The sequence below is a fragment of the Pongo pygmaeus genome, chromosome 4 (assembly GCF_028885625.2).
Source record: "Pongo pygmaeus isolate AG05252 chromosome 4, NHGRI_mPonPyg2-v2.0_pri, whole genome shotgun sequence".
Taxonomy (NCBI): domain Eukaryota; kingdom Metazoa; phylum Chordata; class Mammalia; order Primates; family Hominidae; genus Pongo; species Pongo pygmaeus.
The window spans coordinates 16,129,996-16,151,194 of record NC_072377.2 but is presented as its reverse complement, the minus strand read 5'-3'; the positions used below and the strand labels follow the sequence as shown (position 1 = coordinate 16,151,194).

The following is a 21,199-nucleotide window of genomic DNA, read 5'->3' as shown; positions in this document are numbered from 1 at the left end:
CTGCCCAGATGAGAGAAACCAATGTTACATAATGATCACTTCGCTCAAACCAAATGAACACCTCATATCATGAAATGAACTTGTACTTTCAATGTGTAAGGGACATTCCTTTTCTGTGGATCATCTCCTCAGCGCTGGTGACAATGTGGTGTTGCTTTCAGATGTCTGTGGAGGGGCATCAGGTCTGCATGGGTGCCCAGGCACCACTCACACTTTGGTTTTCCTTAAGGAAAATCACAGATCTGAACAGGGCATTGTTAGTTGTCTTCTTTCTCTACAGAACGTTTGATTCAGACATTTGCCAAAGTCTTGAATAACGACACTGCCATTTATGGAGAAAGACACAAAGGTGCAACATAAGGTCTCCTTTCTAGCAGATCTGTGGGGGACTCCTCAGCTTCCTCCCTAAGATGGTACCACACAGATATGATGCCGTGGGTGTTCGCTTTGCTCTTTTGGAGAAAGTAAGCAGGTCTTAACACAAAATTCAAGGAAGAGAGTGAAAAGGGGGGATTTTCTTGACCAAGACAGCTGTTTTCCTTTAAATAAACATCCTGAGGCATGTGAAGGGAAGAGCCAACATGTTCTTCCCACCCTCCAGTAGATAACAAGAAGGCAAACTGCCTGTATGCTAAGGTCTTCCAGTAAAGCTAACATACCACATCACAATCTCTGGGAAACCACCCACTGAAACATCAGGGCTTACAATTAGGTATGATAGGTTCCTAATTATACATTTTTTGGAAAATTGTTACAAACATTTGGATGGCACTGTGTTGTTCATAAAGCATTCTCTTTATTATATTATTTTACTTCTCATCATAAGCACTTCTCATATTACCCTAATTTCACATGTAAGGAAAGCAAAACTCAGAAAGCCATGATTTAAATAAAGTCATACAACTTAAACAGAGCCAGACTTCATCCAGGCCATGTGACTCTGTAGAGTAGGTGTTAATTATCATACTATGCCTCCTCCCTTGTAGAATGTGTTCTACGGTGCCTCCCAAACAAGTGTTTGGAATATCTCATTGGCACCAGTCCTGGGAGCAGATTTCCAACAGGCAAGTCATTTAGGCACACATGTTGATGCTCATTTTCAGCCTCCTGATTTTACAAAAAGGGAAACTTGCTTTTACATACAAAAAGCAATCAGAGCAGCTCTCTGGGGTCCCATGATGCCAGAATGAGCAAAGATGGTAACACAGAAGTCCAGAACTGATGGGTACCAGGATGCTTTGGTAATTACAGGAAGTAGAGAATATTTCTGTCAATCTTTGCAATGTTAGGCTTCTTTATGGTCAAAGACCTAAGTATAAAAGGAATTGAGAACTAGGGCACTTGTCCTCTCGAACTCTGCTCTAATGTATACAGACAAAGTGATAAAAATGTATTACTGAACTATGTGGCCACATCTCCACGATTACCATGAAGGGCAGGGTATTTCTCAAGCATCCTGGTTTCCTTCCACCTTATTGTGCAATTAACAAAATACATTTTAAAAAGATCTTTCTCTTAGCCTGAAACATCTCCTGAAGCAATGCCCTTCCAACATTCCCAAGTCCTCAGATCATGCAAAGTGACACTCTTTATGGAGTAAAATAGTCACTATTCTACCAGTTTACTTCTTTTTAATTTCAAATAATTATTTGGTTTGGTAGATTGAGTTTTTGAAGTAAGTCTATCTATGGCGTTTGTAATTTTATAGATCTGAAGTCACTTGTTCATGAAAATACTTGTTGAACATCTCTAGGGAGACTGTGGCTGTGACTGGAGATATAAAGAGGCACGCTGCATGCTTTCAAGGACCACTTAGTGGAACAGGGGAGGCACACATGGAAACCATTAGCTGTAACAGTATGTCATAAACAGTGCAGAATAGATAAGACAAAGAGCTTCGGGCGCCCAATGGAAAAATGGAGATCAAGGAGAGGTGACTATAGGGAAGAGATTAAGAGGATTCTGGAATGAGGGGGCTGGGGCTCAAATCTTAAATGCTGTCATTTACTGGCTGCATGACTCTGGGCAAGTAACTGACCTCTCTGTGCTACCATTTCCTCAGTGATGAAATGGAAGGATAACTGCATCTACCTCATGAGTTGTTATAGGTGTTATAGTTAGCCCATAGAAGGCACAGAAGATGGTTTCTGGAATACAGTGAGGGTTATAGAAGCATCAGATATTATGATAATTCTAGGTCCAACTCTCTGTAGTCATGAGTGGATATCTGGTTCCCTATTATCTGCAACTTAAAATACACAGGAACTACTGTCTATATCCCATCAGACAGCAGCGTATCAAGTGGCCTCCTCCTGCTGCAAGACAGGCTGAGAATTTGAATGTCTTACTTTTCAGCTTTTAAATTGGAGGAAGACAAAAGGAATGGTAGCTGAGGAAACCAGAGCCTGACTGGTAGAATTGTTTTCTTAGCATATAAATTTCCTTAAAATCAGCCAAATGGAGAAAAAGGGACAAAGATGAAGAAGCAACAACAAGCCAAGTGCTTTAATACTTTTGCACTTAGAAATAATTTGTGTATAGTTGCTATTTTACGTATTTATCACATTTAAGATTGGGTGATTTATGTGGATTTGTTATTTTAATTTGAAACTTATAAGAAAAATTTACTGTTGTATAAACAATATTGTAATGTTTATGAGAACTTAAGGGCCACCATACTTGCATATTCAACTTATTATATTTATGCAGATTTCTCTAGAACTTGGGGCCATCTAAGTTGCTGAAGTATTGAAAAGCTTCAAAAGAGAAACAAATATGTTAAATTTATGATTGCTGTTTAAATATTTAATGGAATTTAATTACCTAAGTTGTAAAGGTCCTTTTGAAAGTGGTTGCTAAACTAAATCACATTTATAAATAGAATAAATTGGAGTTAAGCTTTAGAACTCAAGAAAAAGGGTTCTGAAATTTGCGAGTTAAATGCATTGAATATTCATTTAAAAATACAAAAGTTGGCATAAATTATCTTTTCTTTACATGAAACACCCAGAAAGACACTAAATCTTACATTCAAAGCAACTAGTGGAAAAGAAGCCTTGATTTAAAACCATCAAATCCAATTCCATGGCTTACTATGAAACACTATTCGTCCTGCTCTCGCTTTAACAAATATCACCCTGTAAAACTGTTTTCCAAAAGTCTCCAGTGACCTCTAAGTTGATAAACCCAACAGCCTTTAATCCTCCATCTTCCTCAAACCCAGTGCACCACACTATTCAAAACACCCCAGTGTTCTCTTCTTCTCTCAACACTATCCCAACCTTGTAAGCAGTTCAGCTTCCGATGATGTTTCCTCTGGATCATCATTCACCATTCACAAAATAAATCTCACTTCCCTCAGGTCATCTGCTCTAAGCCCTTCTCTCTGGACATTCATTATCCTTGAATGTGTCTACCTCTTACATTTAACCTCTATTCTAAAATCCCTGGAAGTGGGTTTTAAATAGCTGTGGAATTCAAGGCTTGTACTTCCCATCACTTTCTAAACACATTTTCCCAAATTTCAAGCTGAAATCTCAAACATGTAATTGTTCATCACTTTCCTAGTCAAAAATATTTCAGTTGATGTTTCCTCTCCATGATCATGGCACCTGTGTCCCTCCAATGACTAAGCTTAGCACCCCATCATCACTGCTTACACACCTAGAAGCAATTGGCTGGAAGTCCCAGTGACCCTGCAATTCATTCCTCAATAGCCCTTTCCATTTCATTTGTTATTACTTTGATTCACATCCTCTGAAATGGTCTCTCCACTTCTATTCTCTGCCTAGTTAATCATGAACTCTGTTTTCAGAATCAATCCTTTATAGAATACCTAGAAATGATTTTAAAAAATAAACTTCACAGTGGCTCATGCCTATACTCCCAGCACTTTGGGAGGCCAAGGCAGGCGGATCACCTGAGGTCAGGAGTTCAAGACCAGCATGGCTAACATGGTGAAACCCTGTTTCTACTAAAAATACAAAAAATTAGCTGGGCATGGTGGCACGTGCCTGTAATCCCACCTACTTGGGAGGCTGAGGCAGGAGAATCGCTTGAATCCAGGAGACGGAGGTTGCAGTGAGCCGAGATCATGCCATTGTACTCCAGCGTGGGCAACAAGAGCAAAACTCTGTCTCAAAAAAATAAATAAATAAACTTCAGAGCCTCCATGTCGTCTAATAGAGTACAAAGGAGGCAAGGCCCTCCATGATGGCGCTAACTTTACATCCACCCATCTGGACATGCTTTCTCTCTTTTCTATATATATAAGGTCTACTTTCACTTCAAGACGTACAAGAGTGCTCCTTGAATACTTCTCTCATGCTTTCAATTGTGAAACGCTCTTTCCTTTTCTGAACTACCTGGACATATGTATCACAAGTCCTTCTTTTGTGATTATTACATCACAGAAAAGAGAAAGAGGAGATTAAATAATTTTAAAGAAAAAGGCAAGCAAGAAATAGAGAAAGGAAGAAAGGATGGAAGAGGAAGGAGGCAGAAAAAGAGAGAGGGAAGGGTTAATGGACATAACTGATGGTTTGCCTGAGGCAGCCCCTGGAAGAATCTTTCCCATTTGTTACCCCACTTGATACTTACAACAACCACTCCTATATGTCTTACAATAATCCACATTGTTCAGAAGAGGGCACAGATCAGAGAAATTAAATGCCTTGCCCAAAGTCTAATCAGCTAGTAACATTTAGAGCAGGGATTCAACCCATGACTTGTGATCGCCAGCCCCAGAGGAGCAGTATGTGCCTCACTGAGGTCCCACAGAGAAAAGGCAGTGTGCAGCATCAGAAGCATTTGGATAGCAGCCAAGGTGAGGCAGCATGGCTTTGCAGGGAATGAGGAAGAGGCCTGTGCAGCAGGATCTGTGGAAAGCTGTGTGTTCAGCAAGGTCAGGGACTGGGCGGCAGCAAAGGCATTAACAAGCTTTTTTTTTTTTTTTTGAGACCCAGTCTCCCTCTATAGCCCAGGCTGGGTTGCAGTGGTGCAATCTTGGCGCACTGCAACACGTCGCCTCCCGGGTCCCGGGTTCAAGAGATTCTCCTGCCCCAGTCTCCTGAGTAGCTGCGATTACAGGCACATTCCACCATGCCCAGGTAATTTTTGTATTTTTAGTAGAGACGGGGTTTCACCATGTTGGCCAGGCTGGTCTTGATTGAACTCCTGACCTCGTGATCCGCCTGCCTCGGCCTCCCAAAGTGCTTGGATTATAGGTGTGAGCCACCGCATCCGGCAATTAACAAGCTATTTTATAGGAAAATGAAACTATTATTAAAATTAAAAAATAAATATTTACAAAACATTAACCTGCAATTTATCACAAAGCTTATTGTTTCTTTTAGTTTAGTAAATAAATGACAATTCCTGGAGAAGCTTGCTGCTACCACTGCATTCACCCTCCACAACAAACATTTCAGTCATGTTATATTTATGTCAGGCTCCAAATTCTGGCCTGTGCCCCTTTTATAGGCCTACAGGTTGTATTAGGACAGTTATATTTGAGTCATCTTTATTGCATTAACTCTTCCCAGTACAGTGCTCCATTCATGGCATACTAAATGAATATTTGTCAGATTCATGAATTTTATTTGGACTCCATCAATCATTTTAGAAAAACAATTATTATAATACACTATTTTCTTCTTGTAATTGTGTTCACATTAAATATGATTTCTGGCCAGGGGCGGTGGCTCACGCCTGTAATCCCAGCACTTTGGGAGGCTGAGGCGGGTGGATCATGAGGTCAGGAGTTCAAGACCAGCCTGGCCAAGATGGTGAAACCCCGTCTCTACTAAAAACACAAAAATTAGCCGAGCGTGGTGGCAGGTGCCTGTAATCGCAGCTACTCAGGAGGCTGAGGCAGATAATTGCTTGAACCCAAGAGGCAGAGGTTGCAGTGAGCCGAGATAGCGCCACTGCACTTCAGCCTGGGCGACAGAGTGAGACTCTGTCTCCAAAAAAAAAAAAAAGAAACAAACAAACAAAAAACATAATTTTTAATATTTATGCTTGGTCCAAGGCAATGGATACTATTTTAGTACTCACGATCATGCTTGTTAGAGTGTGACCACTTCTGTAATGTCTGGATGGTTTGACTTCTTTTGAATATAAACCATATTATAAAATATATAAATATGTAACATATAATATAATACAATACTAAATGAATAGTGAAGCTAATATCACTTATCTCAAGAAAGAGGAAGTCCTGAAGGTGCAAAGCTCTTCTGCCCTTTCCAGATTAAAGTGCAAGGGCAATAACATTACCCTTGATGGCATTTTGTTTTCTATATCTGACTTCGGCAAGTTGAAGAAGAAAATTGCCCATGAAAATAAATTCTTTTTAACATCAGTTGTAGTTCCAAATAGGAGGATATTGCAGTTTAAACAAGTGGGGCTTCTATAGAACGTAATCTTAACATATATGAACTATGTACCATCATTCTGACTTTAAACCATCCTATCTTTAAAATAGAGTTTCCTAAACTGGTATCACACATGCATCTGCAAATAAATAAATGCAGATGTTCTGCATCCCTCATGCTGGAGTTTCTTAATTCCACCTAAAATATAAAATGCCATGCAGCCAATGACAATATAAATAAAAGAGAGGGAAAAAAAAGAACACTGAAAGCCATCTTTTAATTACTAAAATAGTTGTTATGTTAAACATTGCTGTCATGTTATTCAGTTTATCCAGCAGTAAAAATTATAAACCGTACTCCTTTTGTATGGATCAAGCTTCTCCTATTTTATTTTATTTTTTTTAACAATAGAGTGACCCTTAAGCTGTGAAAGAATAGTTAATTATTGGCATGGCCTCGTTATAAAGAACAGTAATTTGAGGACAGAAAAGTATTCTAGACATGAAGAAATAAGCACGTCTGTGGAATTAGCATAAGAGCTATTTGGTTAACTTTGCCAGAACTAACCTTCAAATACTAAATTTTATACAGTATCTGGGGAAAAACATATAAAAGTATAGAAAACAAACATATCATGGGCAAAATAGCTCCTAAGATTCACCAAAGGAAAATGGAACAAGTGAATTCCTCCATCTGTTCATGCATTTTTTTTCAATGCATTTGGATATGTGCTGGACAGAGATAACTTTGTTCAGTCCTGAAGTGAGACTTGACATGGTTGTTGTTTCTGGCACCGGACAGCACCACTCAGGATCCATGTAGTCCAAGGAACCAGCCAGGAAAAGCCAACTGCCAGTTGCTTTGAGGGAATCCAGAGAACCGAACACAGCCTCCTCTACCTCTCTCCTCTAAGCACACTCGGGGATTCATCAAGAAAATTCATCATCTTGATTTACTAACAGAACTCTCGGCATGAAAAGGTAATCCATGTATTATGTGACACATCACACATCACAGAGATTATTAAAGAAAGGCTTTCAGGAAGCTTATACTCTGCATGGACTTACCTAAGTCATCCGTGTCCTCTGCCCTCTGCACATTCATTTTTTTTTCATCCCAAAGCAATGTTTCCCTTTTTCTTTTCTTCCCCTTGATATGGTTTGGCTCTGTGTCCCCACCCAAATCTCATCTTGTAGCTCCCATAATTCCCATGAGTTTTGGGAGGTCCCCAGTGGGAGATGACTGAATCATGGGGGCCGGTCTTTCCCATGCTGTTCCTGTGATAGTGAATGGGTCTCAGGAGATCGGATGGTTTTAAAAATGGGAGTTTCTCTGCACAAGCTTTCTCTTTGCCTGCCGCTATCCATGTAAGATGTGACTTATGCCCCCTTGCCTTCACCAAGATTGTGAGGCTTCCCTAGCCACATGGAACTGTGAGTTCTCCATTAAGCCTCTTTCCTTTGTAAATTGCCCAGTCTTGGGTATGTCTTTATCAGCAGCGTGAAAACAGACTAACACACCCCTTGAAGATCCTTCCTCCCTCTTCCCTGGAACACTTGAATGATATTTTTCCAATCATCCATTTTCCCTCTTGCTAACAAGAATGTACTCAGACGGTTATGTCTCTGGGGTCCAAACTGCCTAGAAAAATCATGCCCTCCCAGTTGCATTAAAAATAGGATGCTCCCAGACATCAGTAATAAGAGAGCTTAGCAATCTAGTTTAAAACACCTGTTAACATCTTCATGATAGGCATGGAGTTTCAATCTCTGTTTTATAGGCAATAGAACATTAGAGTAATTAATTCTATTGTCACTAAAGGTTGTGGGGTGTTACATTTGTTACTAGGTCATCCATGATAACAATATTTTATAAGCCCTGGAATAAATCTGGAGAAATTCACCTTTAACATTTGTTATCAGGAAGCAGAAAACTGTCCCTTTGTATCATATAACTAATTGTGCATGGCAATATGCCCTAGAAATAAATAGCTTCTCCAAAATAGAACAAAACATATGTTCATAGTAGGATGCATGGTTTCATGCAATGATATGATTATATCTGTACTCCTAAAACCAAATCAAATCTAACCCTTTCTCTTAATTTAACAGAAAATGTCAGGAGTCCACACTGACAGAAATTCTAAGTCTTTAAATAAAACAATATATTTTGAATTTTTATCATACTTATTTTATTTTTGGTATATTTAGTCCATACCTTAGTAAGATATTGTGGGACCTTGAAGGAATTTTTTTAATATAACAGAATGAAGAATAATGACTCAAGAAACCAGAGCCTCTGAAAAATAGGGTAAGAAAATGATATGAAGCCAAGATATGATTAAGAAATCCAATTATTATAGGTGGGCTGCACATTTTCTTCTAAGCTTCCTAGTAGCCAAAGAAAATAGGCAAACATGATCAGTTATGAGATTTACAGTACCTATGCAAGAGAAAAATACACAAAACTTTGAGATAAATTTCTTCCAAATTTCTGTCCTCATAAACTGGAGACTGTGAAACAGGAAAAAAAAAATCTGTAAAATTTATTATCCTTCTACATTTCGTGGTTCAAGAGAATTCTATTCATATGGGCATATATCTTCCTGGCCATTGAACTTGTTAACTCAATAGCAGAAGAAGCTAGTGGTCTAGATGTTTTGCAGTTGTTTTGTAAAGCATGTATTTGTTTCTTGTGGGAACTCGGCTTTTATTCTTCAAACATATGTCATATAGTAGGACTGCATACAGTAAAGAACGTGAAATCTGGAACTGACAGATTTAACTAGGAGCGTTACCCGATTGACTTGCTTCACTTCTTTGAACAGCATTTTTCTCATTTGTAAAATGTGGATAATACTAGTACCAACCTTTTAGATTTTTGGTGAGGATCAAATTAAATCACATATGATGCTGCCTGATGCACAGTAAGCACTAAAAAGTTAGTTATGATGAAAATTATCATTATTATTTATGGCTCACATTTATTTCCATACGTCACATGTAACATTTTATTAACATTTAATTAAAAATTTTTGTCTATATATAACAACACTACACTTATAATGCCAACACTGCCTTTAGAAAAGATAAACATCACTACTGATACACTATGCAACGGAGTTTTTCCAAATTGAAGTTTGTGCAGGAAGTTTTATTAAATTTATTTAGTGCTGGTTTGAAATAACAGTATTTTCTTCTTTCTTCTTTGTAAGGTAGTCATAGTCAAAAAAAAGAGGCTAATAACAAATTTTACATGTCATTATTTGGAACATGGGTCATAAAAATAAAAAGTCATTGGGTTGATAGGCCTCTGGGAAATAGAAATATCAAAAGACTATCAGAAGTCAGCCATCCATGCACAAGTTCTCTGCTACTGTCAAAAAAAAAAAAGGGAATGCTAAATTATCCAGAACAATCAATTCAGAAACTGCAAAATAAACTTTCAAAAACTGACACCCAAATATATGAAGGCACGGATCATGTGAAAATAGCCCATGAGAAACAAAACACAAAAATGTTTGTCATCCTTCCTGGCTTGTTATCTCTAGTGGGGAAACAAATTTCTTAATTGCATGTGTTCTAGTTCCCATTTCAGTGTATTTGCATCATATATTAACTGTGTAGAAGTTCCTTTTCTCATTTAATTAAATTAGATCCACAAATGCATTAAACATTGCAGTCCTCTAAGACACCAATAAGTCAATCATCATCCAATCCTTAATTATATGACATGGAACTAAATCAGATTACATAAGGGTGAAGTCATTTGGCTAGTTCAGGAAGGAATTCATGAAATGCCTGATCCATGCTATATTGGAAAAGTCCTGCAAGAAAAGTCAAAAGACCTTTAATTTACATCCAAGTTTCACAAACCATTTCATTTCAATTGACTTACCTCTAAGAAGGAAAAAGTAATTATCAGTAGTTCAAGGACATATTATGAGGATGACATGAGATGTCTGTACAAGCCTTTGAAAATTAGAAAATATACAGAAGTAGAAGCAGAGTTCATGGTTTGATCCTCACTTAGTTGCATTCAGAAACATAATTTTAGTAGTTTAGGCAAGAATCAATTTCACAGGATGAATTACAAATCAGAATCCCAGTTTTTTAAAATTGTAGAACTTAATTGACTCAGGCTTTCTCCACAGACTATTTCTTTCCAATAGCCATATCTTATTAAGTTACTAAATTGTGCATTAAAAGTTTGCTTTGTGAGAACAGACTTAGAGAAAAAGTAGCAAATAATTCAGAAGTTAAGGGTGAAACTCTGGAATAAAAATATTGGACATTCAAATCCCAGTCCGCTATTAACCCTATGCCTATCAATTTATCCAAGTCTTAATTTATTTATCTGCAAAAATAGAGGCAAAGATATTATTAGATTCAGATGTACAATTCTAATAAAAAATAATAAGGCACACAAATAAACAGGAAAGTATGGCCCATTCAGAGGAAGAAAACAAACCAACAGAAACTGTCCCTGAAAAAGACATCATGGCAGAAATACTAGGCAAAGACTTTAAAACAGTTATCTTAAAGTGCTGACAGAAATAGAGAAATATAGGGAGACAGTCCAAAAAGTGATGTATGAACAAAATGAAAATGTCAACAAAGATACAGAAAATCTGAAAAGAAATTTGGGAGCTGAAAAGTACAGTAAGTGAAATGAAAAATTCACCAAATGAATTCAAGGACAGATTTGAACAGGCAGAAGAAAGAATGAGCAAACTTGAAGAGAGAGCAACGGAAATTACTGAACCTGAGGAACAACCATAACAGCAACAAAAAACGATGGAAGTAACCAGATCCCAAAGAACTCATGAGTCAATGGCAAGCAAACCAATATATGCATTGTAGCAGTCCTAGAAGAAGACAAAGAGAAAGAATCAGCGAGAATATTTACAGAAATAATGGCTGGAAACTTCCCAAATTTGATGAAAGACATGAATATAAATATCTAAATCTAAAAACCTCAAAGAACTCCAAATAAGGTAATCTCAAAGTGACCCATACCAAGATTCATTATTATCAAACTTTAGAAAGGCAAAGACAAAGAGAAAAATCTTGAAAGTAGCAAGAGAGAAGAAGTCTGTCACATACATGGGATTCCCTAAAGATGATCAGCAGATTTCTCATCAGAAACTTTAGCAGACAGCCATTGGCCAATATATTCAAAGCTCTAAAAAACTAAAAAACAAAACAAAACAAAACAAAAAAACCTTGCCAACCCAAGAATCCAATATCTGGCAAAACTACCCTTCAAAAGTGAGGAAAAAATTAAGACATTCCTCCAAAAAAGCAAAGCTGAGAAAATTTATTAACAAAAGAACAGTTCCACAAGAAATGCTCAAGGAGGCCCTGAAGGGTGAAATAAAAGAACACTAAACAGTAATCCAAAGCAACATGAAGACATACAGCTCTCAATGAATATAAATATATAGGCAATTTTTAAAGCTAGTATTACAGTAACAATGAGATATAACTCCATTTTTTTCCTTAATTTAAGACCCACATTTAAAATAATATTAGCTTATGTTTTAGGAAACAAATGTATAAAGAGGTAATTCTGTGACATCAACAACCAAGAGGGGTGAAGATGGAGCTGCAAAGGAGCAGAGTTTTCATATGTTATTGAAGTCAAGCTGGTATAAATTCAAATTAGAATGGCATAACTTCAGGATGTTAAATGTAATCCTTATGGTAATAACAAATAAAATACCTATCGAATACACAACAAAAGGATATGACAGAAAGTAAACATTACACCACAAAAAATCAACTAAACACAAAAGAAGGCAGTAATGCAATAAATGGAGTACAAAAAAAAAGCTATATGGTATGCAGAAAACAAATAGCAAAATAACACAAGTAAGTTCCTCCTGATCAGTAATCACTTAAATGTAAATAGATTTAACTCTCCAATCAAAAATCAGATTTTAAGAATGGACTAAAAGACAAGATCCAACTACATGCTATCCACAAAAGACTTATTTATTTATTTTGAGATGGATTCTTGCTCTGTCACCCAGGCTGGAGCGTAGTGGCGCAATCTCGGCTCACTGCAACCCCTGCCTCCTGGGTTCAAGTGATTCTTCCACCTCAGCCTCCGAATAGCTGGGACTACAGGTGCGCCACCATGCCCAGCTAATTTTTGTATTTTTAGTACAGACAGGGTTTCACCATATTGGCCAGGCTGGTCTCGAACTCCTGATGTCGTGATCTGCCTGCCACAGCCTCCCAAAGTGTTTATTCTATTTTTTTAAGGGGCGATGTCTCACTATGTTGCCCAGGATGAGGTGTAGCGGCTATTCACAGGTACTATCATAGCACACTACAATCTGGAACTCCTTGCTCCAGGCAATCCTCCTACCTCAGCCTCTTGAGTAGCTGGGACAATAGCCATGTGCCACCATGGCCAGCAAGAAACTTATTTTAGATCCAAAAATATAAACAGATTGAAAGTGAGAAAGCTATGAAAAGATGTTCTATGCAAATAGTAACCAAAAAAGAGTGGGGGTGGCTATACTAATATAAAACAAAATATACTTTAAGTCAAAGGTTATCAGAGACAAAGGACATTACATATTAATGAAAAATTTAGCAAGACAAGACATAATAATTATAAACTTGTATACATCTAATATCAGACCATCAAAATATATGAGGCAAAAACGTCAGAATCGGAGACAGAAATACACAGTTCTACAATAATAGTTGCAGACTTCAAAACCCTACTCTCAATAATGGATAAAACAACCAAACAGAGGATAAGTCAGTAAATAGAGAACTTAAGCAACACAATAAACCAAGTAGATTTAACAAACACAGAAATAACAATCTACAGCCTGGCCAACATGGTGAAACCCCATCTCTACTAAAAATACAAAAAAATTAGCTGGCTGTGGTGGTGAGCACCTGTAATCCCAGCTACTTGGGAGGCTGAGGCAGAGAATTGCTTGAACATTGGAGATGGAGGTTGCAGTGAGCCTAGGTAAGTTCCACTGCACTCCAGCCTTGGTGACGGAGACTCCCTCTCAACAGCAACAACAACAACAACAAAACAATCTACCCAACAATAACAGCACACACATTCTTCTCAGGTACACATGGGACATTTTGCAGGATAGACCATATGATAGACCACAAACTAAATCTCAATAGATTTAAAATGACAGATGTCATACAAAGTATGTATTCTGACCACAATGGGATGAACTTAGAAATCAATAATTTCTAAGTTTATAGAAAAATTCTATAAATGAAAAGTGAACAAAGTTGTGAAAATTAAGCAACACTCTTAAATAATCCAGTGGATCACAAAAGAAATCACAAAGGAAATTAGAAAATGCTTAGAGATGAATAAAAATGAAAAAAATCAACATACCAAAATGTATGGGATATGGTGAAAGCAGTGGTAAAGTGGAAATCTCCAGCTATAAATGCTTATATTAAAAAATAAGAAAGATCTCAAATCAACAACCTGACTTTACAACTTAAAGAGCTAGGGAAAGAAGTATAAACTAAATGCAAAGGTAACAGAAAGAAGAAAATAATAAAGATTAAAACAGAGATAAAATGCAAAAAATACTAGAAAATGTCAATTAATAAATCTTACCCAAGAGGACACAGAAAGTGTAAATAGTCCTAATGTCACAAGTATATGAATTGTTTTACTGACAGGCATCAAGAAAATACAGTCTGAGGGCTGCCTGCCTATATTTTTAAATAATGTTTTATTGGAACACAGCCATGCCTCTTTGTTTATGTATACTAAATGGCTGCTGTCACAATACTCAACAGAGTTGAGTAATCGCTACAGAGCCTGTATGACCTGGAAGCTGAAAATAGTTATCATCTGACTCTAACAAAGTTTTCTAACCACTGCTCTATGAATCCAAGCTCATTTATAAATATATTTTCAAAGAGAATATTAAAGGGAAAAACTGATAAGCTAAAGTTACAGTAAATAGCATTCAATAACATCCAATATTCATTAATTTGTTTAAATGTTAGCATACTTTAAAATGTTACGAATCACCAGAAAATTCATAAATGTGATAGTTGAAAACAGCATTATGCTCAGCAAAAATTTCAGATCCCAAAAGAGCACACATGTATGATTCCATATTTATGAAATTCTGGGACAGTTAAAACTAATCTATTGTGAAAAAAAGTGAATTCAGGGTTTACTGGCTTGGCAGGGAGGGTTTGACCAAAATAGAGCAATAAGGAACTTACTAGAGTGATAGGAATGTTTGGAATCCTTATTGTGGTGGCAGTGGTTATGGGGTGTAAACATATGTCAAAATTTATCATGCTATACATACAAAATTGGTGCATTTCATTGTATGTAAATTACACCTCAATAAAGTTAACTTAGTAAAAAGAAATATTAAAGACTGTTTATACCAGCAACCAAAAATATAAAGTATTTTGAAATAAACATTTTTTTAAAAAGGAAGTTTTAAGCACTATAAGATTACACCTTTGTGAGGATGAAAGAAACTAAAAATGGAGAGTTACACAATATTAATACATAGCAAAAATCAATATCATAAAGGTGTCTCTTCTCACCAAACTGACCTAAAAGTCAATGAAGTTTCATTCCAACTTTCAAGAGGTTTTTGGGTGAAATTTACAAAATAATTTTAAAATCTATACAGAAGAGGGAAGTGCCAAGATATTCCTCAATGAGACGAGGCAACACATTCCTGAAGAAGAAAACTGAGGGGATTGCCCTTCCAAATATGAAGCTGAAGTTTAAAGCTGTATCAATTAATATAGTGTTATCTTGCATCAGAAATCAACAAATAGAAAAACAAAATAGAAAGAAACAGAAAACAGAAACTACCCAACATAGACTATTCAGTCATTGGACAATACTGTGCTAAAGCTGTTTTGAACCAGCTTATAATAGCTGGCTGTTAAATTCTCCAAAATTTTCCAAGCCAGTTGTTAAACACAACCATTATAAAAAAGTAAATTATGTACACTTATAATTAAGCAAATTATATTAATAGCAAAAGAAAGACACAAAACTCATCATTCTCCAATTACGTTACTATATTTTACTAAAATCCATGTTCTTGAGGTTGTGTCCTTTGCCTGTATGCTGGAAACACTATGTCATGCATATTACTGCCTATCTTTTCTCAACTCTATGTCAGCACTGCCATGTCAGTAGCTTGAAATTAGCAACTGTAGGAGTATTTATACCAAGAAAATCTGCAACGCTGGAAGTCAGGACTTGATCTATTGTTTTGCGGATTGCCTAGACTTAATATAGTCGTGGAAAACATGTTAATAATGTAGATTAAACTTAAAAGTGTGTCATGTCTATAGCCATTATATCATCTCTATAGCTTCAAAAGAATGAAAAAGTACTCTTCTAGTATTCAAAATTTATTATCTCATTGAACAAAGTACAGTAATTACTAACGTCTCTGACAAATAGTGAATTTCCAACATGTCTCTGTTGTTTCACTTTTGTATTAATTGTTAACATAAACAAAAATATTATCTAATATTCACCCTACACTGAATCATAATTCCACAGCTTGGCTACTCATATAAGACTCAGCAAAAATCAGTAAAAGCATTCTGTGATAATCAGTTACATACAATTTACCATAATATTTTATAAAATATTTATAATGTGTGCATACATCTTATCATTACTTTATAGTATGTGATTGTGTAATATGAATTATCCATTCCCTTGTCAAGAAATAACTGAGATTTTTTTCCAGGTTGTTTTCTCTTCTCTTTTTTTTTTGAGATGGAGTCTTGCTCTGTCAGCAGGCTGGAGTGTGGTGGCGCCATCTCTGCTCACTGCAACCTTCGCCTCCCGGATTCAAGTGATTCTCCTGCCTCAGCCTTCCGAGTAGCTGGGACTACAGGCATGCACCACCACGCTGAGCTAATTTTTGTATTTTTAGTAGAGATGGGGTTTCACCACGTTGGCCAGGCTGGTCTCGAACTCCTGACCTCAGGTGATCCACCCGCCTCGGCCTCCTGAAGTGCTGGGATTACAGACATGAGCAACGGCACTCAGCCTGTTTTCTGCTTACAAATGCTAGTATGAACATTTCTATGAATTTCTCCTAGTGCATATGAGCAGGAAATGAGCCGGCCAAGGGAATGTGTTCCACTGCACTTCATTCCAACCCACACTTAGATCTCAGGAACCCTGGAATGCCCTGCCAAAATAGCCAAACTATGCAATTACTGTGTGTACCTCAAAGCTTGTTGAATAGCCAAGGTTAACTACTTGTAGTGGCTGGAGGGTGGAGCTTGGACGTGCAGGCTGTTATGTCCAGGTATATATGTGCAAATTTCCTGTTAGTATAGGACAATATAGGTGACCGGATAGGAATGAGTGAGATTCCAAGAATCCTAGAATTCTAAATTCAAACCTGGCATTCCGGGTGGTTATGAATTCTTAGACAATACTTGCTACTTTTATAATAGTAAAAATCTGATATCAATAAGTTTACAGTATATTTTTGAGTGATTGGCTAGTTAAAAAAATTAGTACATAATGCAATCCTACTTAAAAGTATTCTTGGCTGGGCGTGATGGCTCACGCCTGTAATCTCAGCACTTTAGGAGGCCAAGGCGGGCAGATCATAAGGTCAGGAGTTAGAGACCAGCCTGGCCAATATGATGAAACCCTGTCTCTACTACAAATAGAAAAATTAGCCGACTGTGGTGGCCGGTGCCTGTAGTCCCAGCTACTCAGGAGGCTGAGGCAGGAGAATCGCTTGAACCTGGGAGGCAGAGGTTGCAGTGAGCTCAGATCATGCCACTGCACTCTAGCCTGGGTGACAGAGCGAGACTCCATCTCAAAAATAAATAAATGAATAAATAAATAAATAAAAGGATTCTTACCTGGGCTGAGAAATATGCCTGGGAAAATATCACAGCAAGGCTAACAACTAAAAAACCAGACACTAAAAATGAGAGGAAATAGAGGCAATATGAAAAGAAAATGTTTTGAGAAGTTAAACTATAAAGGAGAGCTCAGAAATGGCATAGTAGGAAGGACATAATTTCAAAAGTCAAAAAAGATCACCTCTCTTGTAAGTTAAGGAATATTTCTATTTTTATCATCTTGGGGATAAACTAATAGAGACTCAAGGATGATGCAGAGAGAGGAGAAAGGGGAAGGGAGGGAGGGAGAAAGAAAATATGAATAACTTCATTTGAAATACAAATAAGAAGATATGCCCCACAAAGACTAAAATTTTCCTTAGTGTTTGAAACGTTGTTTGCTATGGTTTTTGGCAGGGCACTTCCCACATATTATGGATGACGTTACCTTTAGATCTCATAACTCTGCAACCTTGAGACTAAGTCCTTCATGGATTTAATACTCACAGATCTCTGTAAATCAAAGGCCTAAAGGAATTTAGAAAGGGATTATTTTGCTTGATAGCATAGGTTTTACACTAAAAAAAAATCTTTGAAAATCCAAGAAATGGTCTATAAGCCAGAAATAAAATAAAAATTTGCCTAGTCCCTATAATGAAATAAAATATCGAGCTTCAAAGATGTATATGAATGAGCATTATACCTTATACGTATATTCTCTATCAAGCATTTACAACTTTTGTACATATTCTATTATAAGAGCAAAATTGCATAATTGAAATTTAAGATGTGATCTTTTTAAAGAGTAAAATATTCCAGAATTAAAGTCAAACATCACTATTGTGCAGAGTAAGTTGTACTATGAATATAAACTAATAGAAGAAAAATTACTATATTTAAAAATTATCACTTTCAAACATATTTCTCTCTTAACCCACTGTTACCTTTACTTAACAAATAATTTGCACTACCAAAACACCCAGTTTGTTATATAATATGCTATGTTCTTATACAATATAATAATAATATTATACTCTAATAATGATAATATTTATTATAATATTATACTCTTTTCAGTAAACCAGTTTGAAAGGGAACAGTCTAATACATATGGTAGCTGATAATGTCATTGTTACAAAGCTGTTACATATTTCTTCTAATATGTGGGCCATATTAGAAGAAATAATTGTTGGCCAACATATTTCAGATGGTGAGTATTGCTCAAGTTAATAAATGGGGACAGAAATAAAATTAGCTAGGTATAAATGCAAAATTAGATACAATTTAAACACATAAAGTTTTAGTAAGTTATTAAATGATATTTACAACCAGTATGCATGCTTCCAAGGGCTTATAATAAAATGAATCATGTAATCAGGCACAATATGGTTTTTTATGACATTTTAAGAATGGAGAAAAGCCAAGTAATTTACTCAGTCATCCAAGATAAATATAATCAAAGCTGAAAGTTGACAGTGTGGAAGTTTCTAATTGGTTGTATAATTTACCCTCAGTCCTTTCCACTATCCTCTTCCACCTGATCCTTGAATAATGTTTTCAGAGAAAAACCCAAAAGAAGACTGCAAGGAAAATGTCCCGGGGGCATCCATAATGTGGGCTCATTACGACTATACTCAGAAGATAATGCTAATAGTCATGATTGCTAATGAATGACTGGTTTACTGTTTGTTGGTATTATGGTTTATTGCTAACATCCTATTTTATGCACAGCAATTCAACCAAGATTGCAAATTTAGACATGCAGGCAATTGTGGCCATTCTTTGAATGACTTCGGCTCACAGCCCAATGGCTGGCACAGAACTGGTGATCTTGTTGAACAAACAGGATGCAGTAGCTACTGATAGGGAATACGCAGACTTCTCTCCTGGCAAGTCTCTACAAGTCAGTGAATGGCTATCAGCTGATTGGCCTTATTACTTCCAAATCTCTTTCATGGTTGTTCTCCTTTCCAAGGTTGCTCTTTGAGAACTCAGCAGAATGTTTTATTGATCTTAGGCCTAAATCATGGCAAGCTACCTTGACCTTAATGATTCCTACAGAATGTCTGATGTTTCCGTTAGTCAGCCATACAGATTTTAATTGACAAATAAGTGCCCATGCTTGTCAAGATTTTAGAAAGATAAACACACTCATAAAAGAACTAACCAGCTGTTCAAGAAAAGTAATAAAATTGCCACCCACACAGCAATGTGTTTCAATCTATTTGATTGTTTTCTGTGTGCTATCTGTCACAATTCTTAAATGGATGATGGAATAAAGAAAACTAATTGTCCTTCGTATATTGTAGTGTCAGGAGCAAGACTTTATTCCCAGACTGGCGATCACCTGCTAATTTAGCTGTAAAATTTCCCTTCTTTGTAAAATAAGACAATAACTGTCTTATAGGTTATCTTGTTTGTATCAAATAATATTATATACAGGTCACTTAGCATGATATCAGAAACATCAGAGATACTCATTAAATGATATTTACTACAGTTCTTGATATTTTGTCAGTGAAAGAAAAAGGAAAAAATGGAATTAGGATACAGAACGACAAGAGAATAATTACTTAATCTTCTGGGCAAAGGATTTGTCATGTTAAGACAGAGGTCTCAGGAACAAAGCCTGAACTTGCTATTATCTTTTTCATAAGGCAAAAAAAATGAGGGTATAAAATCCCACCAGAAAGCTGCCTTCAAACCTTTTGCTATCCCCTGGAGAAATGTGTGAATTCTTTTAAAACTGGCCTTCTGATAACTGTAACTGTACTGTGAGTTTGGTAGTACACTGGTTTGAGTCAGTTCCTAGGATGCAAATAGTGACATCCCCTGAGCTTATAATTCCACTCTGAATTGTGTTTAACAGGCAGATCCCAGATTGCAATGAGGAAGTGTAGCCAACATACTTGGAGAAAAGTCTGGGCTTATCTTTGGGCAAAGGCCACAAATAAAAGGGGTTTTGACACCACTTAAAATGACGGTGAAGGCCTTTTGTAACCAGTCACCTCTTAGTTGAAATTCATTCTCCGTGAACACAAATTCTGTCTCCTGGAAGCCCCAGGAGATTTTAACATTTAAAGAAAAGAAAAAAGGTCATTTATGTTTTTTCAACACTGCAGAATTGTACTGATGATATTTATTTTAAACACCACGTATTTTTTCCTTAGCGGAAAAGCCTGTTATTATTACAGCTGAAAGCAGTAACTCCCAAGTTGGGAAACATTTCCAAATGAAAAACTTGTGATTATCATGATGCCTGCATGCCTAGTTACACTATTTTATTTCCTTGCTTATTTAACAGGCAGAGGTACCCCTTAAAGGGTCAAATATTGATGAAGACATATTTATTTAGTGAGTCTTCAGCTGCCCTTGTCTGTAAGTACTAAGATACCCAAATCTTATAAAAGATTAGAGCAGCTTATTTATTTTAGTAGCTTGGGGATTCTCCACTTCTGTTTAGCTGAACTTTGACTGATATCTAAAGAAAGATAAAGGGAAATACCCTTTGGAATTTGCCGTTTTCTCCCCAACTTTTTATTTTGAAAAATGTCAAACCTACAAAAAAAGCGCAAGAGTACAACAAACACCTATATATCAAGATTTACCAATTGTTTAACATTTTACCATATTCTCTCTCTCCCTCTCCTCATTTACATATATACACGGCTGTGTGTGCACAAGTAAGTCCATGGAACATATATACATTTTCCTATTCTGAATTACTTGAGAGCCATTTGTAGATCTTTTGACTGACTCTGAGTCCCTGTAATACTTCAGCATGTACCTTCTATGAAGGATATTATCCCACATCCCATCAATACAATTATTACATGCAGAAAAGTTAATAATTCAACACTAACATATAATAATTCAACATTAACATAGAGTCCATGTTTAAATATTACCTACTGACTGAACAATTATCTATAAAGCTGGGAATTT

General features: G+C 36.5%; 1 protein-coding gene and 1 long non-coding RNA gene across 4 annotated transcripts in view; both read right to left on the bottom strand.

The window, feature by feature from the left end:
- The window catches only part of LOC134739578 (uncharacterized), a 49,601-nt gene extending 49,357 nt beyond the window's left edge, over positions 1 to 244 (bottom strand). The window contains exon 1 of the long non-coding RNA XR_010126364.1: positions 87 to 244. This is a non-coding gene — a long non-coding RNA (uncharacterized LOC134739578). The remainder of the gene's footprint in view (positions 1 to 86) is intronic.
- FBXL7 (F-box and leucine rich repeat protein 7) overlaps positions 1 to 21,199 on the bottom strand; it is a 434,790-nt gene that overhangs the window by 194,379 nt on the left and 219,212 nt on the right. The gene's annotated exons all lie outside the window — the stretch shown is intronic.